This window comes from Volvox carteri (assembly GCF_000143455.1).
Source record: "Volvox carteri f. nagariensis unplaced genomic scaffold VOLCAscaffold_71, whole genome shotgun sequence".
NCBI classification, from domain to species: Eukaryota; Viridiplantae; Chlorophyta; class Chlorophyceae; order Chlamydomonadales; family Volvocaceae; genus Volvox; species Volvox carteri.
Window position 1 is genome coordinate 630,565 of NW_003307614.1, and position 6,441 is coordinate 637,005.

A 6,441-nucleotide genomic window follows, 5' to 3' on the forward strand; every position below is an offset into this window, starting at 1 on the left:
TGGCGAATGGTGGCGAAATGAACCTGGTCGCACTGTCACTGGTCGCGTTAACGCTGCTTTCTCTGCTGGTATTCCTGAGCCTAATTCGTTTGCGGAAGCAATGGCAAGTCCACATGCAGACGACTGGCGGCGTGCGATGGACGAGGAGATCGCCGCCCAGATGGCTAATAGTACTTGGGAGCTGAAGAAGCCACCTCCTGGTACTCGTTTGTTGCCGTGTCGTTGGGTTTATAAGGTTAAGTACAGCGATGACGGCAGCGTGGAGCGATTTAAGGCGCGTTTAGTTGCCAAGGGTTTCGAGCAACGCGAGGGGATTGATTATGGGGAGTTGTTTGCCCCTACCTCTCGTGGTTCGTCATTACGTGCTTTATTAGCAGTTGCCGCAGCGCGGAACATGACGGTGCATCAGCTAGATGTGTCTACTGCGTTCCTGAATGGTGAGCTGAAGGAGGAGTTGTGGATGGAGCAACCGCCTGGGTATGCATCCAGTGACCGGTCGCTTGCGTGCAAGCTGCAGAAGTCTTTACGGTTTGAAGCAGGCACCCCGTTGCTGGTATGAAAAACTATCAGCAGAGTTCGCCAAGTTGGGTCTTTATCCTTCGAAGTCTGATCCGGCGATGTTCGTTAAGACTGACGAGCGTGGGGTTGTTATTGCTTTGGTGCACGTAGATGACACTATTGTTGTGTCGGAAGACCCGGAAATGGTCCAGGCAATTAAAGCTGCAATTGCGAAGGTCTTCAAGGTGCGCGACCTTGGAGAAGCGAAGGTGTTTTTGGGCATGGAAATTAGGAGGGAGAAGTCGGGTGAGATAGTGTTGTCGCAGCATAGGTATATTGCGCAGCTGTTGGAGCGTCATAGGATGATTGACGCCAAGCCGAGGTCTACCCCTTTGCCTCCGGGCTTTAGGTACACTCCTAAGGGGGACGGAGAGGAGCTGCTGGGCAATCCCACCGAGTATAGGGCTTTGGTGGGAGAATTGAACTATCTGGCGACGAACACGCGGCCTGACATTTCATATGCATTGAGCGTTTTGTCCCGGCATATGGCCGCACCTACGAAGACTGCCATGAACTTAGCAATCGGCGTTCTGCGTTACCTGGCGGGGACTCGCGAACTAGGATTGCGTTTTGGGGGTGTTGGCGACGTTGCTATGTCCGGGTACAGTGATTCGGACTGGGCAGGAGACCCAGTTACGCGGCGTTCTACGTCCGGTTACGTTTTCACTCTTAACGGGGCTGCGATTAGCTGGAGCAGCCAACTTCAACGTACTGTGGCGGCTTCGTCGGTGGAGGCCGAGTATCAAGCGACAGCAGCAGCTGTTCGTGAGGCTTTGTGGCTTCGCAAGCTGATGGTTGATTTGGGTTTGCCTGAGAGCGCTATCAGAATCCAAATAGATTCCCAGGGGGCGCTTAGCTTGGGAAACAACCCGATTACGTCTGCTCGGTCGAAACACATCGACGTGCAGCATCACATAGTACGTGAGCGAGTGAATAGCGGTGAGGTGCAGTTGGAATACTGCCCTACGGAGTGGATGGTTGCGGATGTGCTAACGAAGGCTCTGGGCGAGGTGAAGTTCAAACGTTGCCGAGATGCAATGGGCCTTGTGTGAAGTGTGCAGATGAACTTGGTACTCGTTGGGATACGGCCCGAGGGGGCGTGTTGAGGAAACAGTCCTCTCCCAACTCGTGTGGTTGTCGACCAGGGGATTTGACCCCGGGTCTGCGCCTGACTAATGGGGAAGACCTACCCCAGAACGTTATGGGGCTACTGATGCATATCCGATAGCTAAGTGATAGACATTAGGGCACCGTCTGGACGGCGCAGTGAGATCGCGGAATGTACGTGCAGTTAGATCGCGGAATGTACGAGTTTTCCGCTAGCGCCAGTATTTAGGGCGGTGACTGCGCCTATTAGTTTATCTCACTACGATCGGTATTCCTTATAGGAATCTCCTCAAGTCCTGCCGAACGCTAATAATACTCTTTACATTACTTGTAACATTATATCGTGCTAAATATCTTCGCCACCGGCAATCCTTCCGGAATAACAATCAGCGTTAGCCGTCACCGTCGCCAATTCTTCAATAGGTTATGAGCCCCGTTTAGCGCCGACAGTTATCACCCAATTGTTATTTCTATCCCTCATCAACAATGGTTAAGGACAAGCTTGATGAGTCGCTGGATCTCAACAACTACTCTACCTGGCAAATTCGGTTCAGCGCGTTGTGCATGGAGCTTGGGCTTGAGCAATCCCTGCTCGCCGAGCCGTGCAACGAGGAGCAAATTCGACAGTCACGGAAGGTCATTAATCTGCTCATCAAGAACGTCAAGGATCATCATTTGCCGATGTTTACCGGTGCTGCCAACGCGAAGAAGGCCTGGGACGCCTTGGGATCTATGCTTGCTGCCAACAACAACGCCCGCAAGGTGTCTCTACGTCAAGAATTCAGCCGTTTTAAGATGGTCGACGGCGAACCTCTTCCGATGTACTTTGCGCGTGCAAGGCAGCTGCAAACAGATTTATTGGGAGTCGGCCACGTAGTTAACGACTCCGAGCTGGCGTACACCGTGCTAGTTGGTCTACCCAGTCGGTACAGCGTGGTGACGACTACATTACTTATGCGCGACGGCGATTTGGACATGGCGAGCGTCACAGCAAAGCTTCTCTCTATCGAGACGGCTAACGGTGGGTCGGGCAAGCCTACCGAGTCGGCAGCCTTCGCGACTGTCGGCGGTTCGACGTTCGGCGCTTCTACTTCTGGTTATGGTAGCCGGGGGCCGGCTAACAACAGCTCGGGACATAGTCGGAAGCAAGTCATCTGCTACTACTGTAATAAACCTGGGCACGTGGTTAAGGAATGCAGGCAGCTTAAGGCGCTGAAGCAGTCGTCAAATTCTGGCTACAAGGGTGGCTACAGCAACAGTGGTAACGGAGGTAGTGGCAGCGGAGCTAGCGGCAGCAAGCCAGGATCCGGTGGATCAGCTAGGAGGCCAGGAGTTCCGCGGCAGGTAGCATTCGTGGCATACAACAGCAATCGTCCGACGGAATGGTTTCTGGACTCAGCCGCCACTCACCACATAACGTATGACCGCTCAGAACTTTTCAACATGCGGTTGTTGGAGCCATGGGAGCGCTTCAACATCATGGGCATCAAGGGACAGTCTCTTCGGCCGACTGAAGTTGGCACGCTTATGATTCGCTCTAACGTCAACGATAAACAGGCCATCACTTTTAAGAAGGTCTACGTCGACGAGGAGGCCACCGCCAAAATCCTATCGGTCCGCATCATTGATGATCGCGGAGGCAGTGTGGTCTTCGGTGGCGGACAGGTGAAAGTATACGTACAGAACCACTTGGTGCTGACTGGAAAGCGGGATGGGGACTTGTATCCCGTCTGCTACAGCAGTGGAGGTACTGGCGCTCTGAAGTGGACGCAGCGTGAAGACAACAGGATACCTTCTGGTGGTGATGCAGTGTGTGCTGCCGTGGGTATCGGAGCTGAACGTGCAGCACTTTGGCACCGAAGGTATGGCCACTTAGGATACAGCAACCTTGAGGCGTTGCTGCGTCATGATATGGTAACTGGGTTCGATGTTGACCGACACAGCATACAATCGGTTCAGGAATGACAGCAGAAAAAGCAGCATTAATGCGACCAGTAACAGTGCGACCAGGCTCGTTTCGCCAACACTCGCCAGGGTGTTTACGCTCTCTAACTGGGTACCGGGTCCCTGCCATTTCCACATCAGGCTGATTGTTATCTTGCACGTTCGCACTGCTGGAAGGTCCAGCCCCAGCCGGCGCCCCCTCGCCACCCAAATGCGGCGATCCCTCGCCGACGGTATTGCCTGATGTTCCTTCGCCAGCCCTAGGCAGCGACCCCTCACCACGCTATTGAAGAATTGGCGACGGTGACGGCTAACAATGATTGTTATCTCGGAAGAATTGCCGGTGGCGAAGATACTTAGCACAATAAAATCTTACAAGTTATGTAAAGAGTATTATTAGCATTCGGCAGGACTTGAGGAGATTCCTATGAGGAATACCGATCGTAGTGAGATAAACTAATAGGCGCAGTCACCACCCTAAATACCGGCGCTAGCGGAAAACTCGTACATTCCGCGATCTAAATGCACGTACATTCCGCGATCTCACTGCGCCGTCCAGACGGTGCCCTAATGTCTATCACTTAGCTACCGGATATGCATCGGTAGCCCCATAAGGTTCCGGGGTAAGTCTTCCCCATTAGTCAGACGCAGACCCGGGGTCAAATCCCCAAGACCCAAAACAGGTCGACAACCACACGAGTTGGGAGAGGACCGTTTCCTCAACAGGCCCCCTCGGGCCGTATCCCAACGAGTACCAAGGTCACCAGCACACTTCACACAAGGCCCATAGCATCTCGGCAACGTTTGAATTTCACCTCGCCCAGAGCCTATGTGAGCACATCCGCAACCATCCACTCCGTAGGGCAGTATTCCAACTGCACCTCACTGCTATTCACCCTCTCACACACTATGTGATGCTGCACGTCGATGTGCTTTGACCGAGCAGACGTAATCGGGTTATTTCCTAAGCTTAGCGCCCCCTGGGAATCTATTTGGATCTTGATAGCGCTCTCAGCCAAACCCAAATCAACCATCAGCTTGCGAAGCCACAAAGCCTCACGAACAGCTGCCGCTGTCGCTTGATACTCGGCCTCCACCGACGAAGCCGCCACAGTACGTTGAAGTTGGCTGCTCCAGCTAATCGCAGCCCCATGAAGAGTGAAAACGTAGCCGGAAGTAGAACGCCGCGTAACTGGGTCTCCTGCCCAGTCAGAATCGCTATACCCGGACATAGCAACGTCGCCAACACCCCCAAAACGCAATCCTAGTTCGCGAGTCCCCGCCAGGTAACGCAGAACGCCGATTGCTAAGTTCATGGCAGTCTTCGTAGGTGCGGCCATATGCCGGGACAAAACGCTCAATGCATATGAAATGTCAGGCCGCGTGTTCGTCGCCAGATAGTTCAATTCTCCCACCAAAGCCCTATACTCGGTGGGATTGCCCAGCAGCTCCTCTCCTTCCCCCTTAGGAGTGTGTACCTAAAGCCCGGAGGCAAAGGGGTAGACCTCGGCTTGGCGTCAATCATCCTATGACGCTCCAACAGCTTATTGAAGAATTGGCGACGGTGACGGCTAACGCTGATTGTTATTCCGGAAGGATTGCCGGTGGTGAAGATGTTTAGCACGATAAAATGTTACAAGTAATGTAAAGAGTATTATTAGCGTTCGGCAGGACTTGAGGAGATTCCTATAAGGAATACCGATCGTAGTGAGATAAACTAATAGGCGCAGTCACCGCCCTAAATACCGGCGCTAGCGGAAAACTCGTACATTCCGCGATCTAACTGCACGTACATTCCGCGATCTCACTGCACCGTCCAGACGGTGCCCTAATGTCTATCACTTAGCTACCGGATTTGCATCGGTAGCTCCATAAGGTTCTGGGGTAAGTCTTCCCCATTAGTCAGGCGCAGACCCGGGGTCAAATCCCCTGGTCGACAACCACACGAGTTGGAAGAGGACCGTTTCCTCAACACGCCCCCTCGGGCCGTATCCCAACGAGTACCAAGTTCATCTGCACACTTCACACAAGGCCCATCGCAGCTCGGCAACGTTTGAACTTCACCTCGCCCAGAGCCTTCGTTTGCACATCCGCAACCATCCACTCCGTAGGGCAGTATTCCAACTGCACCTCACCGCTATTCACCCTCTCACGCACTATGTGGTGCTGCACGTCGATGTGTTTCGACCGAGCAGACGTAATCGGGTTGTTTCCCAAGCTAAGCGCCCCCTGGGAGTCTATCTGGATTTTCACCGCGCTCTCAGGCAAGCCCAAATCGTCCATCAGCTTGCGAAGCCACAAAGCTTCACGAACAGCTGCCGCTGTAGCTTGATACTCGGCTTCCACCGACGAAGCCGCCACAGTACGTTGAAGCTGGCTGCTCCAGCTAATCGCAGCCCCATTAAGAGTGAAAACGTAGCCAGAAGTAGAACGCCGCGTAACTGGGTCTCCTGCCCAGTCCGAATCACTGTACCCGGACATAGCAACGTCGCCAACACCCCCAAAACGCAATCCTAGTTCGCAAGTCCCCGCCAGGTAACGCAGAACGCCGATTGCTAAGTTCATGGCAGTCTTCGTAGGTGCGGCCATATGCCGGGACAAAACGCTCAATGCATATGAAATGTCAGGCCGCGTGTTCGTCGCCAGATAGTTCAATTCTCCCACCAAAGCCCTATACTCGGTGGGATTGCCCAGCAGCTCCTCTCCGTCCCCCTTAGGAGTGTACCTAAAGCCCGGAGGCAAAGGGGTAGACCTCGGCTTGGCGTCAATCATCCTATGACATTCCAACAGCTGCGCAATATACCTATGCTGCGACAACACTATCTCACCCGA